Here is a 22,320-nt window from a genome sequence, read left to right as displayed (position 1 = left end):
GTCAAATTCTTGTCTGGGAGTTCAATAGGATCACCCATGTTCTCAAATTTAAGACATGCGGCAACATCCTCACCCTCATTCTCCATGATCATTTTGTGCATGAGCACACATCATATCATCACCTCCCACAAGGTCTCTGGATCCCATTGTTTAGAAGATTCACAAACAAGTGCAAAATGGACCTGCGGAACTCCCAATGCCCTCTCGATATTGTTTCTAGCCACTTCTTGTCTTTGAGCAAAGTGATACTTTTTCTGGCCAACTGGACAGAGATGGTGCCCATAAAGGTAACCCATGTCTGGCATTCAAGTTAGGAAAAACTACAAGCTCATGGATGCACATATCTGGCATAGTCTAGCACACTCCTCTAAACTGGTGTTTTTTCCGCTATGGATAAATGAACCCAACTTCTTGCAACAGCCTGACACAGACATATGTGGCATCCCGACTTTCGACACCATTTACAAGTTGCGACATGTCCGACCATTTAACGGCCCTTTTTCACCAAAATACTAAAGAAAAATGCTAAAATTGTCAAAAATCCAGATAACATGGCGTGATGCCTTGAATTGTTCATAAAAGTTGGTGGAATTTGTTTTGGCAATTTGATGGATGTTGAAAAACAACGAGCTTTCAAACAGACCCTTCTGGCCTCTATCCGAATAACCTCCATTGAACATGGTCTATATGTGGACATTCTGGAAATGACCCCAACTTTTGCAAGCGAATAGGCATGCCTATGGAAAGCATCCATGCCTTGTTGAACGACTTTCGACAAAGTATGCATGTTATGACACGTCTGGCCATTTATTGGTCTTTTTTAACAGAGAAAATACAGAAAATGCAAAACTTGACAGAAAACGCAAACAACTTGGCATGATGCCTTGAATTGGTGATACAAGGCCATGAAAAATATCTAGGCTATTTAAGGGATGTCGAGAAACGAGATGCCCCAAAATGGACCCTTCTGGCCAACCCCGAACACTTTCCGTTGAACATGATATTATCTTGGAAATCTCAGGAGTGACCCCAAATTTTGCAAGTAGGTGGGCATGCCCATGTTAGGCATACATGTTGGTTTGAATGATTCCGACACCGTATGCATATTGCGATACATCCAGTGATTTATTGGCCTTTTTTCATCAGGAAAACTTCAGAGAATGCAAAAATTGTCAAAACCAAATATAACTTGGCAAGGTGCGTTGAAATGGTCCTACAAGGTCATGAAAAAAATAAGGTCATTTGAAGGATTTCGAGGAACAACATGCTCTCAAACGGAGCCTTCTGGCCTACCCGAACATCCTCCGTTCAACATGTCTATTTTTGTACATACTTGAAATAACCCCAACTTTTTTTGGAGTTCATTTAGTTTTCTGGAGTTCTACGATTCTTCGTTTTCGAACCGAACTATTCCTCATTTCATTGATATTAGCAACTAACTTTTTTCACACAGCCAAAACTTAATCAAAAGGAACGCACATCATCCAGCAACTAGCAGCCTCCAACTGATACCAGAATCATGATTTTTTGTCGAAAAGGACTACTTGCACAAATGAATTGCCAAAAAGAATCATCTGCAGATGAATTTGACAAAATTGACCCCTCGGCCATGACGGCAGGCCCGGCAGGCGACACGTGGCACCTGCCGCCAAGGCGCAAGGCGGCAGGCCCTGCCGCCACAGGGCCAGGCGGCATGCTGGGCAGAACGGGATTCTGACGCTCGCGACGGAACCGCAGCAGCAGTGGGGCCCGGCCGCCTACTGTGCCGGCTGGGCCCAGCCGCCTCGCCGGCCGGCAGCAGTAGCGCTGCCTTCCGTCGTGTTCCCAATCCCCTCGCACTGCGCTGCCTTCCGTCGTTTCGTACGAGCTGATTACTAGGCGCACGCTGATTTAGAGTATTCTGCGTCTTATGCATCTGTCTATTTCTTGCTCACTAGTCAGTCTATGTTTCATGAAAGCACCATGAACAGACTTGCCACCAGGGGGCGTGGCGGCTGGTCCCGTCGCTACAGCCCTGCCGCCACTCGGCCAGGCGACCGGGTCCCGCCATGCCAGTCGTTCCATCGCCACTTCCCAAATCCCGTTTCGCTCGGCCTGCCGCCTGGCCAGGTGACGGCAAATGCCACGTGTCGGCTGTCGCGTCTGCCGCTACGGCCGAGGGGATCCTTTTTGTCAAATTCATCTGTAGGTGGTCCTTTTTAGCAATTCGTTCGCACAGATGGTCTTTTTTGACAAAAAATCACGTATAAATTGTAGGTGCATCTTCAGCTTAATTTCTCATGCAACTTTTCAGTCGTTTATGTTCGCATCACTTTGGAAAGAACAGTCCAGTTGTGCAAATTTGGAAAATTAATCAAATTGCCCATCTAGCTCAGTCGGTAGAGCGCAAGCTCTTACCACTGAGTTTTTAACAATCTTGGTCTATCCTTCAATTTTACCTTACTTATTTACATAGATATCCTATTTTAGGATCAATTTGTTTAAGTTTTTATGGGATCAATTGATCGAAAATTCAAAGGAGAACATGGTTCCGTGTGAACTCACGTGAATAGTATTAGGAAAAAATAAAAAATCTAAAATTTTGGGGTATCAAACCTGGACGACCATTCTACTCACGTGTGAAGCTACGTGAAGTATTGACACCCGTGATATTCTTAGTGAAAAAATACAATTGAGACCATACTATTATCGAACATTGTTTTCTATGTGAAACTTCATACACGAGTATATTGGTCGACTATGTATGTTACAAAAAAATATTCAGATTTTATTTTTTTTCTTGTATTTTTTAGTTACTATTCATAAGGGGTGCGCGTGGAACCACGTTCACCAAATGCGCGTCCATCAATTGATATCCTATTTAACAATCTCGGTATAGGTTGCAATTTAACATTATACTTACTTATTTACATAGATGTCTAATTTTAGGATCAGCTGGAGGCTACACATTACGCTGTCATAGCCGCACCCAGGACTGGTCCACCAGAAGAGGGCCACGGGCCAGAGCCTAGAGCAGCGTGGGCAAGTTTGACGGGCTATGCTTCGGTGCCTTAAGGCATTTGCCTTTGTGTCTATGACACGTGGGTCCACATGTCAGTTACCCGGGGCAGGTGCCTTTATGGCACCAAAGCTGCGTTGCTCAAACGGTTGGCGCGCATGTTCCAGTAGCCCGGCACCATACACCAGTCTTCGAGTCTTCAACCATTTCTAACAGAGTGAAAACAGAGCACCAGACCAGCTTCGACCATTCCGCGCCTTCCTTCCCTTATCTGGCCTATTTCCAGCTCCATCGAGAGATAATTGGCTGCGGCTGTACCACCGCGATACTCACTGCGCTGCCATGCGCGCTCTGTCTCGGCAGCCATCGTCCTAGTTGCTAGAGCCAAGAATTCCGTCCCCCTGCCCCCAAGAGCGACACCCTCTTCCGGTTAAGAAGAAGCAGCAGCAGCGAGCGATGGCGCTGGTCGGTCAGTTCCTGTCTCTCTTCCTTGCCGCCGTCCTGGCCTGGTTCGCCTCCGCCTCCGCCTCCGCCTCTGCGCCTCGCTTCATGTCTGGTCCGTCATCCCTGCGTGCTCCGGTGCTCCTTGCTGCGTACTGGAGTACGTAGTATTTTGCTTCTTGCAGCGGATTTGTGATGGTTTCGTTCTGTTTTCTTGCTGCTTGAGCAGACACCGTCTTCCAGGCCAGCACCGGATCCACGGGGAGGAGCTTGCTTCAGATAGGTACGTAGTTTCCTTTCTTCTTCTTGTTAAGTTTACCTTCAAAAAAAAAAGTATTGCTGCGTATGACGGGGTGCACACTGAAGGTACTGAACTAACATTCTTGTTGACTTAATATAACCTCTTGATTATGCTCATATGCGTTTAGGATTGAGAGGCTGATGTGATGTTCTGGACTTGGAAAACAGAGTTAGGCAGTGAACTACCAAACCTTGTTCTATGTTAAAGCTGGGACTATAAAATTCAGATTCCATACATTTATTTATTTATTTATTTTTTGACGCTGCAACGGCGGGCTTAGGCCGGCCTGAACGATAGATTTCCATACATCAGTTGGAACTTGTTGTATGTACGTCCAGATAGTTAGGCGTCTTGTTCAAATTTCCACTCAAATTCAAATATGAATATAGAGTATAAGTGGTTATCGGCATGTGTGCATTCTTGTGTATAGGTTGACAAGTCGCTCGGAGTGCCCTGTTTTTGCTGGCATGTTGTGACAGTTTTAACTCGGTTTTCCGTTAATTAACTAGGCAATCTCTTCAACCTTTTTGAATGAACCGGGCCTTAAGGGACCGTGTTTCAGAAAAAAATTGTGCACTATCTGTCACATAGTGCTTCTCACCATGGTCAGGAGTTCATCTGACATGCTTCCATTTGTTCATGTCCATGCTTGTCAGACTGCCCTGTGGACTTTGAGTACCAGAACTACACAATCATCATAAGCCGATGCAAAGGGCCACATTACCCTCCTACGGAATGCTGTGATGCTTTCAGGGATTTTGCATGCCCATTTGCTGTGTATATCAACAACAAGGGCACTAACTGTGCAGACACAATGATATCCGGCATCAACTTCTTTCGCAAGTACCCATAAGACCTATTCACCGATGAGTGCCACATAGGCGAGGAAGGGGTTTCCTGCGAAGGCGTCCCAAGGATAGACACCGGCGTGTCAAGTGGTGGGCAACGAGCTCGAGGGAGTTCAGCTTCTTTAATTGCTATATTGTGTGGACTAGGAGCATTGTTCTTCCATTGAGTGATACCTTGCTCTCAACTAACTTATATTGATATATATGCTACTAGAAGGGGCTGGAAAATTAGAGTTGTATTGACTAAATTATCTTAAATGGCAGCTGATTTAGTGTACCCAGTGGTAGTCTCCATTTACAAGGAAAATCAATACTTAGATTTTTTTTTCCACCATTATGATAATGAGCTTCTTGTGTACGTGGTAGCATTTTCATACTAGTAGCATGAGCATAGGAATAGATGATTTAGAAGAAATAAGTAGAAAAACTGTGGTATGTCAATGAAAAAAAAGGAACAAGTAGAACAAACACTAGTAGAAAACAGGGCTTTCGTTCAGGCATGGCAAGCCCATTAGTCCCGGTTCAGTCACGAACCGGGACCCATGGGGGCATTCGTCCCGGTTCGTGAGCCCAGGGGGCCGGCCGGGGCCTCGTGGGCATTGGTCCCGGTTCGTATGGAACCATTTGTCTCGGTTCGAGGCACGAACCGGGACTAATGGGCCTCGCTCCTGGCCCACAACCATTGGTCCCGGTTCTTGGCATGAACCGGGACAGATGGCTGGGCTTTAGTCCCGGTTCCAGCCACGAACCGGGACAAATGAGTTGCCTATATATACCCCATCGCCACGGCAGAGCACTCCACAGTGCTTTGTTTTTTCTAGCCGGTGAGGTGAGGGCATTTGGGTGCTCTAGCTCACCTCCTATGCACATGAGGTGTTCGATGACATGTCTGAGCCACACTAGTTAATCTTTCTTCTCTCGAAACTCGACCTCCGAGCTCCATTTTCCCCTAGATTTGTCTAGATTTAGCGGTCCGTCACGTCCCATCCCCGTCTTCACCGCCGTCGATCGCCCGCGCCGATCTCGTCGCCAGCACCACCGTGGTGAGCCTCTTGTTCTTATCTTCTTTCTGAAAGAAAGAAAAATTCTTACTTCAGACAGATACTTGTCTAATTTTGTTACTTTTATTATTCCTTCTTATTATATAGTGCGATGGTTTTGGTATCCGCCCCCGTCGGCCCTCGTCCTGTCTATGATTCGGATGTGGTATATATTATCTTTATAACTATTTGGTTCATTTATTATTTATGACAAATATACCGACCAACGTGACATAGATTTTATTTATCTAGGAGGTGGTTGAACCGGAAATTCTAACCGACCCTATTGTCGAGAGGTTAAATTTAGTTGAAGAAGAAAACAATTACTTGAAGGAAAAAATAAAAAAAATTGAGAAGGAGAAGATGATATTGGAGTTGCATGTTGCGGATGTCGTCGATGATCACAAGATCAAGATGGATGCAATGCACTTGAAGATTAGAAAGATTAGAAAATATGCCATTCATACCGAGGCTTGGTATCATTATGTCGTTGGATCAATTGTTACCTTGGTTGCGATTATGATCGCATTTGTTTTCGCATTGAAATGTTTTACATAGTTTCAATGTATGGTTTAATTAATTAGATGCTCTGGAGAGCTATATATATATATATGTTGTTAGATGAGAACTATGTATGTACTTTGGTTCTAATGTGATGATGAACTTCTCTTAATTTGGTCACTTAATTATCTATTCATGATGTTCTGTAATGGTTTTTGACACACTTAATTATATAATGCACGCAGATGAACCGGCAATGGATGTACGGTGACAGACACACCTCCGAGTACATTAAGGGCGTGCATGATTTTCTCGAAGTGGCTGAGGCAAACAAGCAGAATGGTTTTATGTGTTGTCCATGCCCTACATGTAGGAATACGAAGTCTTACTCTGACCGGAAAATCCTTCACACCCACCTGCTTTACAAGGGTTTCATGCCACACTATAATGTTTGGACGAGGCACGGAGAAATGGGGGTTATGATGAAAGACGGCGAAGAAGAAGAGGACGATGACAACTATGTGCCCCCTGAATACGGTGATGCTGCAACGGGGGAAGCTGCTGAAGATCAAGAGGAACCAGACGATGTGCCCAATGATGCTGCAAGGGGGGAAGCTGCTGAAGATCAAGAGGAACCAGTGCCCGATGATGATGATCTCCGCTGGGTCATTGTCGATGCAAGGACGCAATGCGAAAGTCAAAAGGAGAAGCTGAAGTTCGATCGCATGTTAGAGGATCACAAAAAAGGGTTGTACCCCAATTGCGAAGATGGCAACACAAAGCTCGGTACCGTACTGGAATTGCTGCAGTGGAAGGCAGAGAATGCTGTGCCTGACAAAGGATTTGAGAAGCTATTGAAAATATTGAAGAAGAAGCTTCCAAAGGATAACGAATTGCCCGACAGTACATACGCAGCAAAGAAGGTCGTATGCCCTCTAGGATTGGAGGTGCAGAAGATACATGCATGCCCTAATGACTGCATCCTCTACCGCGGTGCGTACAAGGATCTGAACGCATGCCCGGTATGCGGTGCATTGCGGTATAAGATCAGACGAGATGACCCTGGTGATGTTGACGGTGAGCCCCCCCAGGAAGAGGGTTCCTGCGAAGGTGATGTGGTATGCTCCTATAATACCACGGTTGAAACGTCTGTTCAGAAACGAAGAGCATGCCAAGTTGATGCGATGGCACAGTGAGGACCGTAAGAAAGACGGGAAGTTGAGAGCACCCGCTGACGGGTCGTAGTGGAGAAAAATCGAGAGAAAGTACTGGGCTGAGTTTGCAACTGACCCAAGGAACGTATGGTTTGGTTTAAGCGCAGATGGCATTAATCCTTTCGGGGAGCAGAGCAGCAATCACAACACCTGGCCCGTGACTCTATGTATGTATAACCTTCCTCCTTGGATGTGCATGAAGCGGAAGTTCATTATGATGCCAGTTCTCATCCAAGGCCCTAAGCAACCCGGCAACGACATTGATGTGTACCTAAGGCCATTAGTTGAAGAACTTTTACAACTGTGGAATGGAAACGGTGTACGTACGTGGGATGAGCACAAACAGGAGGAATTTAACCTGCACGCATTGATGTTTGTAACCATCAACGATTGGCCCGCTCTCAGTAACCTTTCAGGACAGACAAACAAGGGGTACCACGCATGCACGCACTGTTTAGATGACGCTGAAAGTATATACCTGGACAAAAGCAGCAAGAATGTGTATCTGGGCCATCGTCGATTTCTTCTGACCAACCATCAATGTCGAAAGAAAGGCAAGCATTTCAAAGGCGAGGCAGATCACCGGAAGAAGCCCGCCATGCGTACCGGTGATCACGTACTTGCTATGGTCAATGATTTACACGTAATCTTTGGAAAGGGTCCCGGCGGACTAGCTGTTCCGAATGACGCTGAGGGACACGCACCCATGTGGAAGAAGAAATCTATATTTTGGGACCTACCATACTGGAAAGAGCTAGAGGTCCGCTCTTCAATCAACGTGATGCACGTGACGAAGAACCTTTGCGTGAACCTGCTAGGCTTCTTGGGCGTGTATGGGAAGACAAAAGATACACCTGAGGCACGGGAGGACCTGCAATGTTTGCACGAAAAAGACGGCATGCCTCCGAAGCAGTATGAACGTCCTGCCAGCTACGCTCTTACGAAAGAAGAGAAAGAAATCTTCTTTGAATGCCTGCTCAGTATGAAGGTCCCGACTGGCTTCTCGTCGAATATAAAGGGAATAATAAATATGCCAGAGAAAAAGTTCCAGAACCTAAAGTCTCATGACTGCCACGTGATTATGACGCAATTGCTTCCGGTTGCATTGAGGGGGCTTCTACCGGAAAACGTCCGATTAGCCATTGTGAAGCTATGTGCATTCCTCAATGCAATCTCTTAGAAGGTGATCGATCCAGAAATCATACCAAGGCTAAGGAGTGATGTGGCGCAATGTCTTGTCAGTTTCGAGCTGGTGTTCCCACCATCCTTCTTCAATATCATGACGCACATCCTAGTTCATCTAGTCGACGAGATTGTCATTCTGGGGCCCGTATTTCTACACAATATGTTCCCCTTTGAGAGGTTCATGGGAGTCCTAAAGAAATATGTCCGTAACCGCGCTAGGCCAGAAGGAAGCATCTCCATGGGCCATCAAACAGAGGATGTCATTGTGTTTTGTGTTGACTTCATTCCTGGCCTTAAGAAGATAGGTCTCCCTAAATCGCGGTATGAGGGGAGACTGACTGGAAAAGGCACGCTTGGAGGGGGGGACTCAATAATATGCAGGGACGGATATTCTTGGTCTCAAGCACACCACACAGTTCTACAGAACTCTACCTTGGTGACCCCGTATGTCGATGAACACAAGAACAGTCTGCGCTCCAAACGCCCGGAGCAGTGTGACGACTGGATTACATGTGAACACATCAGGACTTTCAGCAGTTGGTTGGAAACACGTCTGAGAGGTGACACCACTGTTTGTGATGAGTTGTACTCGTTGTCCAGGGGACCATCTTCGACTGTATTGACTTACAAAGGATACAAGATAAATGGGAATACATTTTACACGATCGCCCAAGATCAAAAGAGCACCAACCAAAACAGCGGTGTCCGCTTTGATGCAGCAACCGAGAGGGGAAAGGACACATATTATGGTTACATAATGGACATATGGGAACTTGACTACGGACATGATTTTAAGGTCCCTTTGTTTAAGTGCAAATGGGTCAATCTGTCAGGAGGTGGGGTACAGGTAGACCCACAGTACGGAATGACAACAGTGGATCTGAACAATCTTGGGTGCACTGACGAATCGTTCGTCCTAGCCAATGATGTGGCACAGGTTATCTATGTGAAGGACATGTCTACCAGACCGAGGAAAAGAAAAGATAAGGAAGCGAATACATCATACGATGAGCCAAAGCGGCACATAGTTCTTTCAGGAAAAAGGGACATTGTGGGAGTGGAGGGCAAGACAGACATGTCTGAAGATTATGAAAAGTTTCATGAAATTCCTCCCTTCAAAGTCAAGGCGGACCCAAGCATCCTGATAAACGATGAAGATTATCCATGGTTACGGCGCAATAAGCAAATGACACAAGCGAAGAAAAAGTGAAGACTTTCTCCCGCAACTATTATGATGATACCATGCCAACTTTGTAATAGACGAGTATGATACCATTGTCCGTTTTGTACAAGAAGTGCATCTAGTTTTTGCCGTAACCCTCTCAACTTTCTTGCACATGCTATGTGGATGAAATGATGATACCATGCCAACTTTCAACCTTTTCAGAGTTCATTTGAAATGCTTTTCAATTTCAGGGTCTTATAGCTCAAAATAATTAGTAAATGCATGAAAAATAACAGGCCAAAAATTAAAAATTATGCCACCTACTGGGCCACCACGGCCTGAATACGATTAGGAACCCATCCATGGGCCAGGATTCAGGCCCGCAGAAGGCCCAGTAGGCCCACAGGCATGTACAGAGAGGTTAGGCCCGTAAGCCTGCTTTAGAGAGGAGCTCGACAGCTCAGGCGCACCGCACCTTATAAACAGGTGCGGCTCTCTCTTAGCTAGCGAGGTGGGACTAAACTCACCACCACGCCGCTGTGCAAGGCCATTGGTCCCGGTTGGTGGCACGAACCGGGACCAATTCCACCCTTTGGTCCCTGTTGGTGCCACGAACCGGTACTAATGAGGCTGTGGCCCCACGAGCACCTTTAGTACCTGTTCGTGGCACGAACCGGTACTAGAGTTTCTTACTAGCTAAGCAGTTTTTTAGTCCCACCTCGCTAGCTGAGAGGCACTAGGAGCGGTTTATAAGCCCTGAGTGTAGAGACGATGAAGAAGAGGCGCAATGCTCACGTTGCTTAGCTTCAAGCCTTGAGGAATAAGGCAGACTGCATCAAGCTATATGCAGTGCAGTCTACACTATTCCGAAAGGCTTGAAGCAAATCAACGCGCATTGCGCCTCTTTTTTATTTTTAATCATTAAAAGCAAAAAGAATTTTCATAAAGAACTTTTTTTGATAAAAACTTTAATAGCAGAAAGAATTATCATAAAGTAAAATAAATAAGTAATTAGAAACAAAATAAAGTAAAATAAATAAGTTTTTTGTTGTAAGTAGAAACAAAACAAAATAAATATAGCAAAAAAGAAAACAAAAAAACTAAATACAGCAAAAAGAATTTTCATACAGAACTAATGGCACTAATAGAAAGTTTATAGGTTTTCTAAAACTAATGGCACTAACAGACAGTTTATAATTTTGCTGACCTAAAAGCAAAAAGAATTAAAAAATAAAGCAAAAAACAAAAGAAAATAAATAATGCAAAAAACAGAACCAAAAAACTGGATTTTTTTTTAAAAACTGCCACCTATTGGGCTACAACGGCCTGAATACGACTAGAAACCCAACCTGGGCCAGGATTCAGGCCCGCAGAAGGCCCAATTGGCCCACAAATAGCACAGTGTGATATTAGGCCCGTAAGCCTGCATTTGAGAGGAGCTCGAGAGGGCAGCCGCAGTGGGGCTTATAAACCACTCCGAGCCCCTCTCAACTAGCGAGGTGGGACTAAACTTTTGGCCGCGGGCAGCGCAAGGCCTTTGGTCCCGGTTGGTGGCACCAACCGGGACCAAAGGCCGCCGCTTCCCGCCCTTTGGGCTGCTGAAAAGGGACCTTTGGTCCCGGTTGGTGGCACCAACCGGGACTAAAGGGTGGCATTGGTCCCGGTTGGTGCCACCAACCGGGACCAAAGGTGTGCCTGTATAATGCAACACTTGGGAAATTTTCAGCTACCTCGCCAGTTGCCCCCGATGCCACCAGGCTGCCCGTGCTCGCCGTCGCCGCCCGCTCCTCGTCGCCGTCGCCCCGCGCCCTTGCCTCGATGGGTCGCCGCCCGGTGCTCGTCGCCGTCGCCCTGCCCCCACGCGCCGCCCCGCCTCGTGCTCCCCTGCTCGCGCGTGCCGCCTCGGCGCCCCGAGCCCCCCTGCCCGGCCCGCGCGTGCTCGCCGGTGCCCTCGCCGCCCCCGCCCCGTCCCGCCCCCGCGCGCCGGCGCCCTCGCCGCCCCCACCGTCGCCATCGTCCTAGCCGCCCCCGCTGTGAGAGCCGCCGCCCCGGCTCTGTTTTTTTATTAGTTAATTGTTTTTTATCATATATATATATATATATAATGTATATGTGTATGTATGTGGCTATATGTTTTTGTTCATATGTGGCTATATGTTTTTTATTTTTATTAGTTTAATTTTTTTGTTCATATGTGATGTATATGTGTATGTGGCTATAATGTATATGTGAACAAAAAAAATTTTGTAGGTATGTAGATGTTCAAAATGTATGAATATATATGTCAAAAATGTTTTTTTGTTCATAGAAAGTTTTTTGTTCATATATAGAAAGTTTTTATATATGACAATGGATATATATTCGATATATATGAGAAATGATGATCCACATGGAAAAGTTTTATATATGCAAAAGTTACAATTTTAGAAAAGTTTTATATATCTAGCTAGGAAGGGAAGAAGAAGAAAAAGAAGGATAGGAAAGAAGAAAATAAGAACAGGAAGGAAAGAAGAAGAGGAGAGGAAGAAGAGGAGAAATAAATAAGAAGAGGAAAAAAGAAGAAAAAGAAGAGGAGAAGAAGAAAGGAATAGAGGAGAAGAAGAAAAAATAGAATATTTTCTATTTTTTCTTCTTCTCCTCTATTCCTTTCTTCTTCTCCTCTTTTTTTTCTTCTTTTTTTTCTTCAATCCTCTCCTCTATTCCTTTCTTCTTCTCCTCTTTTTATTTCTTCTTCGTTTTCTTATGTTTTATCGGGTCTGTCGTCGTCGATATATACCCCTCCCGATAACTTCAACACGAGGGGGATAACTTCAACACGAGGGGGCGTCGATATACCCCCTCCCCGATAACATTATTTTCCCGTGTATATATGTCGTCGTTGGCGATATAACCCCCTCCTGATAACTTCAGCACGTGGGGGGGTCGATATACCCCCTCCCCGATAACATTATTTTCCCGTGTATGTATGTTGTCGTTGTCGATATTACCCCCTCCCGATAACTTCAACACGAGGGGGGATAACTTCAACATGAGGGGGGTCGATATACCCCCTCCTCGATAACATTATTTTCCCGTGTATGTATGTCGTCGTTGTCGATATAAAACCCCCTCCCGATAACTTCAACACGTGGGGGGGGGGGCGATATACCCCCTCCCCGATAACATTATTTTCCCGTGTATGTATGTCATCGTTGTCGATATATATAACTCCCTCCCAGATAACTTCGACATGATGGACGGTCGATATGTATACCCCCTCTCGACCGTGATAACTTATACCACGGGAGCACCCCCCGGCCCTCTCGCTCGACCAAAACTCTCGAGGACACCCAAACCCTAGAAAAAAACGATGTCGGTCTCCTACCCCCTCCCGCCGCGCCCCTACCCTTGAAGCATTGCCTAGGCCACCCCAAACCCGGAATAAGCTAGGTTTAGGTTTGCACTAATATATCCACCTGCTATCATGTTTGTGTAATAATTGCCATGTTGTAATATTTGTAGAAACAATGGAGCACGGACGAGATGAGCAAGCAGAAGAGGTGTTGGGGACATAATCTTAGCCGGAGGTGATATCTTGTCGTATCTTAACGACAATGATGGTCTGGAAGAATAGGGTGAAGAAGCAGGCTACGGTGATCGAAGAGTGGAGGAGGAAAGACATGACGGTGACCCAATGCTGGTGCAAGAAGGAGCCCGTGGTGACGGCTCCGCTGACCGAACAGAGTCCGGCCAGGTAAATATATTAGTTAAGCCTGTGCTGACTAGCTAATTGATGCATTCATTGTTTTGGTATGTACACATATTAATTAACACTCGTCTTTCTTCTTTGTTCTAGCCCTCCGGATCGAGCACAACTGCGGTAAAGAGACGAGGCCCGAAGAGAAAGTTGCGCTCGGATGAAAGGTTTGAGATCACAGCAATCGCGCGCGACGGCCAACCGATTGAACCCCTCCGGACAAAGGATGCTTTTGCTGCTCAGTGCGGGGTTCTAGTTAGGGACAAGATCCCGATCAGCATCCACCAATGGTATAAGCCTAAGAAGGAAGACCCTGAGGTGTCTTATGTCAATGATATGCAGAAAGATGATCTTTGGACTGAGCTGAAGGCAAATTTCACCCTACCGCCAGAGGAGGATCCGGAGAAGCCAGTTATAGAGCAATTAATCAAGTCTCATGCTCTTAAGAAGATGGAAGACCTATTCAGGAGGTGGAAGAATGAGCTGAAAACCTTTGTCGACAAAGAAGAGACACCAGAATTCATCGGCCGGTATGAGAAGATCAGAGATCACTGGCCCGAATTTGTGGCCCACAAGACATCGGAAAAGAGTAAGAAGATGTCAGCGACAAACAAGAAGAATTCTGCAAAGAAGAAGCTTCACCATCGCACGGGGTCAGGTGGCTACCTCAAAGCCCGGCCTAAGTGGGCCAAGTCTGAGAGGGATCTGCTTGATAAAGGGATCGAACCAGAGACAATGAACTAGCCAGACCGTTGCCGGACTTGGTTCTTCGGGGCTAGCGGAACCTTGGACCCTGTATCAGGGAGGTGTCGTTGGACGGACGAGCAACTTGCAATACCCGTCAAGAAGCTTAAGCACTATATCGATGCAGCGCAGCAAGGGACGTTCGTTCCAGACAGAGAGAACGACGAGCTCACAATGGCCCTCGGGAATCCTGAGCACCCTGGACGGACACGAGGCACGCCAGGCTCCGTTCCGTGGAAGGCTGGTTTTCCGGACGCGGGCGGTTACAAAACCCAGGAGAGGAGGAAAAAAGTGGAGCAGATCCAAATTCATAAGCTGCACGAAAGGGTTCAAGCGCTAGAGGAACGAGACGGCAATCGAGATGCCGAAACTGCCCCCCAAGCTACACCGCCATCTCAGCGGAGAAGCAGCGTGGCTTCCACCGAGCTGCCTCAGCTGGAGCATGCGGCTCCTACTAGCTACCCCGTGGATGCTATCATGGAGTCTCAACATTGCCACCTTATGGCGAAATGGCAGAACTTGAAAGTCAAGGCGGCTGTTGGCTCTGTTTTACCTACTGAACCCGGCGCAACCTACCACTCCCGGCCGATTCCAGAAGGATATGCTAGGGTGATGGTGGATGAAATAACGGAGGGATTTGAGGACCTCCAGCTTGACCACCCTACCGGTGAAGGGGAGACTCGGCTGGGTTTAGCTCTGAAGACTCCATGCCTATGGCGGAAGGAGCTCATCAAGCTTCCGAACTGGACGGCTCCGGCGAGTAAGGGCACTCCGCCTCCTCCTCCGCCTCCTCCTCCGGCGAGTGATCAGGGCACTCAGCCTCCTTCTCCGGCGCGTGGCGGCACTCCGCCTCCTTCTCCGGCGCGTGGCGGCACTCCGCCTCCTTCTCCGCCAGCGCCGGCGCGCCAGAGCAGTCAGCCTCCTCCTTCTCCGCCTCGTCAGCAAGGGCGGAAGAGACCCGCCGCCGCTGCGGCTGCTCCGGCGCGTCGTAGTCCTTCTCCTACGCCTCGTAAGCAAGGAAAGAAGACAGCCGCAGCCGCTCCGTCTGCTCTGCCGGCGTCTAGCAGTACAGCTGCCAGAGGCGGGAGGCAATACAGATTCGGTCCTTCTCTGAAGACTCCAGAGAAGTTACCATATGAGAGGACCGAGGAGGAGAACGCGAAGATCGTGCGAGCCGAAGTGAAGAACTTCTTTGAAGGGGTGAAAGCAAAGAAACATCCACCTCCGGAGGAGAAGGTAGATCCGGTGAAAGCAAAGCGCACTCTGGCTGCCCTGACAAAACCACCAAAGTCTCCGCCGAGAGGCAACTATGAGCGCGTTCTTGCAAAGACATATGTCGAAGCGGAGCGGTCGGGAAGTACTGTCAGTGATAAAAGGATGAAAGAACGACGAGCTGGGAAAAAAATTGCCCAGCTCGGCAAACAAGCGAACCAATCGTGCCCCCCGCTCAAGGTGTCAAAAGACATCGTCGCTAATGATCCGAGTATGGTGCCCGGTTATAGCAATCTTGGAGATTACCTGCCCGACGATGTACATTATGAAATCATGGAGGTGGACGAACACAAATACCATTACGGGAAGCCTCTCGTCAAAGATGTCAGATCTCTAAGCACGATGATGCGAAGACTACATGATTGGTACATGAAAACCTGCAGAGAGTCTGATGGGATGAGTACTTTGACGCTGAGAGTTAAACCGGAGCATGACCTCGTTGGAATTGAACTGCTGAATGTTCCATTTGAGGATTTGTTCCAGTTTTACAATCAAAAGGCCCTCGATAAAACAACGATCACTTGCTACTGTCTGTAAGTAGTACTACTTCTGTCATTAAGTCTCTCTATATAGGTCAGCTCTTTCATTGCATGTATTTATACTTATCCTCACTATATTATGCAGATTGAAGATCGCCGAATTGAAGAAAAGACAAATCGGTGATATTGGGTTCATTAACACAAATCTCATAGATGCATATACGGTTGAAAAACATCCCAAAGAAGCCGGGGCCAACTTGCTACAATCGTTGGTATTAAATCAAAACAAAGATATAATACTCTTTCCTTACAACTTCAAGTGAGTGTTACTGTCTTGTGCATATTCGGTTTCCCTTATTAGTCCAGGTTATGGTAATGTAATTGATGACTTATGCATGCATGCGCAGCTTCCACTATATTCTCCTAGAGATTAAGCTTGAGCCGGGAGTAGTAACCGTCTTAGACTCGAGACGAAAAGATCCCCAGGACTATGCGAACATGACTCAAATGCTCCAGAAGTAAGTTAAATCGATCATTATCCATTATATCAGCAACTTTGTTCATTTCCTGATATCAAGTAATTGTTTTCTTTGTCTGACAGGGTTTGGAGAAAATTCACCTCAAAAGCTCCGGGACTGCCGAAGAAGCTGCAATTTAATCACCCGAAAGTAAGTACTATAGTAGCATGTTCCGCGCATCTCCTAGTGATTCAAGCGGTAGTTTCATCAATACCATTTAGCATGCTTGCTTATCAGTTTGATTGACCTCTATTTCTTGTAAAGTGGTTGTGGCAGGAAACCGGGAATAATTACTGTGGATACTACGTTTGCGAGTCCATCCGCTACCATACCTGTGAGTGGGGCTACACTGAAGAACAATATGAAGTGCGTAAGCAATAATATTCACAATTTTATTTTATTACCATCATTTGTGTTGAGTTTCATTTATTCATATATATATGTATTGACCCCCTTCTTCAAATTAGATCTTTCGGATGCGGGATGAACTCCTAGCAGAAGATCGTATGCGAGGAATTCAAGAGGAATTGGCGGCATTCTTCCTTGACCACGTGATCGCTGAAAACGGAGAATACTATGTGGACCCTGTGTTCCTACAATATAATTAGGAGATTCTATTGTAAGAGATAATTATTGTATATATGTAGCCGGTAGTGTCGGATAGATATACGAGAACTTGTTGTTCGACCAATATCTCGGAGAAGGAGAGGTGGTCGATATCACTTCTCTCTGTATGCATATGTTCATGACGATCTTCTGTTTCCTTCAATTGATTACTAGCTAGCGTGTCTACTCCTCTCCATACGTATATAGTACGTAGCGTCGACCAAGCACGGAGATAAGAGAGGACACTTCTCTCTATTAATTAGCTAGCTAACACAATATATGAAACACCTAAATTAACCCCCAAAACCCCTAAACCACCCCCTTTCAAAAAAAACAAAAACCTCAGCTCCTGCCAGGTGCTGACGCGTGGATGCCTATTGGTCCCGGTCGGTGGCACCAACCGGGACCAAAGGCCCTCCTGCCTGGGCTCCCCGCACCGGCCACGTGGACGGCCTTTAGTCCCGATTCGTGTAAGAACCGGGACTAAAGGGCTAGGGCATTAGTAACGACCCTTTAGTCCCGGTTCCATAACCGGGACTAAAGGCCCTTATGAACCGGGGTAAAAGCCCCTTTTCCTACTAGTGAAATAAGTTATGTAAATAAAATAAAATAAAAATATTTCTATTGATGGGGGAAAGATCCTACAATCTGAATAGTTCAAAGGTCAATCCAATAGGTGAAGTTTCCATTTGAAATGGGGAGGACAAATATTAAATTGGTGAAGTCTGGTCGAGTGAGATGATCCACAACCAACCACAGATTGGTCATCATCTCAATCACCAAATAAATCTGTTTTCACTTGTATAGGACAATTATATATGAATTCATGTTTGTCCTAGGACGCAACTCACGTCAGAGGGCGCTGCGGATTATTGCTGTGGCAGCTCCATTACTGTCAATACTCATGTGCTTTATTTGTGCTGTTGTATGGATGAGAAGACGAAGAAAAGGTTTGTTTTAATCATGATTCATTCACTAAAACATTCCTCTAAAAAGAAAAACTATTATTTCTTATGTAGTCAGCCTTTAGGTTTGAGCTCCAGATTAAGATTGTATATTTGTGTGTCCTATCACTATAGGAAAGGTAAACTTACACCATCAAGCTGCCATGAATAAGCCGGAAGAATACCCATATGTTTGGAGATTGGATGAGAATAGTTCAGAGTTCACTCTGTTTGACTTCTCTGAGATATTGCATGCTACAAACAACTTCTCCAAAGAAGCCCAACTTGGGCAAGGTGGTTTTGGCCCTGTCTACAAGGTAAATGTGTTGTCTTGTAAATAGTATGTTCATTCCTAAAGATCATATTAAATCATGATTAGCTTAAATAAATCTAAGATTTAGCTAGCTACTAGCAATACATAAATGCATGCACGCGTAAATCACATTCACGTATATTTATAGTAGCGCTATTTACAGTTACCGTAGCCCAATCTATAACGAATTGTGCTGTGATGTGCCTAGTTTTTTTATGCTACGTTGGAAAACTATCTGTATAAGTTTCAATATCTACAATGTAAGTTATCATATCATTCATCTTCTACAATGTAAGAAGGCAGAGATCGCATGCTTTCAATTATATTATTGAAGCCTCATAATGAAAACTATATATACATGTTGTTGCTTGATAAACGTATATGTAGCCCAAAATCCATGTCTATAAATGTTTTTACGATAAAGGATGGACTTTATTGTCTCAAAATGAAGCATCAAGAGGATACAAACACTATGAGCATATATCCGGCCTCTGCATAGCTAGGATGCACACGGCCAACACCAACACACACAAAAACACGCCGACAAGTAGCAAAGTCATAAAAGACCGAAGCTATATCTAGGCAAGAAAAAGGAAAAAAATCCCAAAGCAATCAAACACGTGACCGGCGAACTATAGAAATGACCATATCCACACCAACTATTTCATGACACCACGCGGACGACGAAGTTTTTCAACAACAACGCCTTCAGGAATGGAGCGACATTCAGACATCGCCGTCACCGGATCCAACCACTAAGGTCAGAATTTAGGTTTTCACCCTGAAGAATCAGTCAAAGAGAATCCAAGCAATGCCTTCAACAAGGTAACGATGCAAAACAACGTCGCCATTGCCAGGCATAACCAACTCGGGCAATCCTAAGATTTCACCTCGGATCTCGAGTCTGGGTGCCCGTAGCACACCACTGAAGTCACTCGTGTTGTCATCACCACTTTTTCACGATCTCGACAACTACATGCGATGAGCGATCACCGCCGTTGCACAACCATCCCTGTGCGTCAAGTCTTTGTCCATAGTTTGCATCCCACCGTCGAAGTCCATCATCAGATCTGGAGAGATGAACCCTCCTGTAGATCTTTCGGTGATCATCCTCATCGTGGAGCCAAAGAAGATCACTGCAGTACAATCTGCAGCCGTCACCATCCGGGACATTCAGATCTGAATTAGGAAACCACGTCCGGGTCAACCATGGCTGGCACCAGACTGCAGGTGCCGGACATCAGATCCAATCGCTGACCTCGCAGCCGCCCGACGACCACATTGGGACGGCCACCAAAGGTAGCACAGGAGAGTGGCTGCCCCTGCGTGACCAAGGCAACGAGCCGCCGCAGCGCCGGCCGCCATCCGAGCGCCGCCGTAAGAGGATCCGCCGCAAACCCTGCCCAAGACGTCGCGCCACCAGGATCTGCCGCCCCCAGATCGAAGTAGACGCGACGAAGCGCCCCGCCGCCGCCGTCTGCCGCGCGGGCTTTGCCCGACGGCATCCTCCGATGGCGGCGCGGCCGGGGAATAGCGATGCAAGGAGCGGAGGCAGTTGCGTGGGTTGCCCCCGTGTCGACCTGGACATGGGCGACGCGGGGTTAGTCTTTTATAAATGTATGTCAACCAAATATGATTAGCATAAGTAACCTTATACGGAGCCTTAATCTAGAAAGGAAAAAAAATATGAAACTATTGATACACATAGTTATTTTCCCCTATTAGACGGTGGACTTAAACTCATAAGGAAATATAAGTACTGCACTAAAATGGAATATTAAGGCCATGTATTGGATATGTGATGCTGTTGTATATCATAAAGTTCCTTTTTTCATGGAGCATGAAATCAATTATCTAATATTTCAGTACAAAATAATACCTACAGTTTTGTACATACTTCCAGGGCCAATTACCAGATGGAATGGAAATTGCAGTTAAAAGGCTTGCCTCACATTCAGGACAGGGTTTCAGAGAATTTAAAAATGAAGTGGAACTTGCTGCAAAACTACAACACAATAATTTGGTCAAGCTCATGGGATGTTGCATTCAGGGAGACGAAAAACTTTTGGTGTACGAATATTTGGCAAATAAGAGCTTGGACTTCTTTATATGTGGTATGCACATTTCAATTTAGCCATATTTTGGACTGAGATTCGTCCATACTACAAAGTGCACTCTCTAATGTACAGATGAAAGCAGAATAACTTTGGTTGATTGGAGTAAAAGACGTGTGATAATTGAAGGGATAGCCCAAGGTCTTATGTATCTCCACAAGCACTTGCGGTTGCGTATCATACACAGAGATCTTAAAGCCAGCAACATTCTCTTACACCTGGACATGAATCCTAAAATTTCTGACTTTGGGCTAGCAAAAACATTCAGCTCCAATTATACTGAAGGAAGCACAGAGAGGGTGATGGGAACACAGTAAGAATATAACACAATCAATTAGTATACCGTTAATCATCTGATGCATCAACCTTTAAATTTTGATATAATACTTTACTTGTGATTCCAACTCGTTGCAGTGGTTATATGTCTCCGGAGTATGCATCTCAAGGGATTTACTCGGTCAAATCTGACGTATTCAGCTTTGGTGTGTTACTTCTCGAGATTCTTAGTGGAAAAAGGAATACTGGTTTCCATGGGCATGAAGACTTTGTTAACCTCCTTGGATATGTGAGCATCCCACAAACCCTTGCACACTAATATATATATATATATATATATTCCATAAGGAGGTTGACACCCCCTGCTACTGCATCGAGCGATGCACACAACCATCAATTCCTATATCATCTATGTGATGATAAACTTTCTGCAGTCATGGCAACTATGGGAAGGTGGACGTTGTCTTGAGCTTGTAGAAGCATCGATTGCTAGTGAGGTCCATGCGGCGGAGGCTACGAGGTACATTAACATTGCACTAATGTGCGTACAAGAGCATGCAGACGATCGACCGACCATGTCAAACGTTGGCACGATGCTAAACAGCGAGAGTGTTGTTCTTCCGGAGCCTAACCATCCGGCATACTTCAACCCAACAGCATCTAAGGAAGATGAATCGGCTAGTGTTCCATGCAGCGCGTGACCATCACTGAGGAGCCAGTTGGCAGGTAGTTGAGCACTTTGCTTTGGTTGTTAATCAAAGATACATGATCATGCAAAGCAATATGACAATGATAGAGCGTGTCATAATAAACGGAGCGGTGGAAAGTTGCATGACAATATATCTCGGAATGGCTATGGAAATGCCATAATAGGTAGGTATGGTGGCTGTTTTGAGGAAGATATAAGGAGGCTTAATTATGTGTGATAGAGCATATCGTATCACGGGGTTTGGATGCACCGGCGAAGTTTGCACCAACTCTCGAGGTGAGAAAGGGCAATGCACGGTACCGTAGAGGCTAGCAAATTGCGAAAAGGTAAGAGTGCGTATACTCCATGGACTCACATTAGTCATAAAGAACTCATATACTTATTGCAAAAGTTTATTAGCCCTCGAAGCAAAGTACTACTACGCATGCCCATAGGGGGATAGATTGGTAGGAAAAGACCATCACTCGTCCCCCGACCGCCACTCACAAGGAAAGAAATCAAAGAACACCCCATGCTTCAAATTTGTCACACAACGTTTACCATACGTGCATGCTACGGGACTTGCAATTCTCAACACAAGTATTTCTCAATTCCACAATTACCCAACTAGCATGACTCTAACATTACCACCTTTATATCTCAAAACCACTATCAAGTATTAAACTTATCATAGTATTTAATGCACTCTATATGAAAGTTTTTATTATACCCATCTTGGATGCTCATCATATTAGGACTAGTTTTATAACCAAAGCAAACTACCATGCTCTTATAAAAGTCTCTCAAAATAATATAAGTGAAGCATGAGAGATCAACAATTTCTTCAAAATAAAACTACCGCCATGCTCTAAGAAGATATAAGTGAAGCACTAGAGCAAATGACAAACTACTCCAAAAGATATAAGTGAAGATCAAT

The 22,320-nt window shown here is 45.6% G+C and overlaps 2 pseudogenes; both read left to right on the top strand.

Annotated features, from left to right (window-relative positions):
- Positions 1 to 3,157: 3,157 nt before the first annotated feature.
- Positions 3,158 to 4,919, top strand: LOC123080758 (GPI-anchored protein LLG1-like; annotated as a pseudogene).
- A 12,955-nt stretch (positions 4,920 to 17,874) lies between these two features.
- LOC123076602 (G-type lectin S-receptor-like serine/threonine-protein kinase RKS1) lies at positions 17,875 to 21,425 on the top strand (annotated as a pseudogene).
- The last annotated feature ends 895 nt before the right edge of the window (positions 21,426 to 22,320 follow it).

This window comes from Triticum aestivum, chromosome 3D, assembly GCF_018294505.1.
Source record: "Triticum aestivum cultivar Chinese Spring chromosome 3D, IWGSC CS RefSeq v2.1, whole genome shotgun sequence".
NCBI lineage: Eukaryota > Viridiplantae > Streptophyta > Magnoliopsida > Poales > Poaceae > Triticum > Triticum aestivum.
This window is presented reverse-complemented; position numbering and strand designations above follow the sequence as displayed.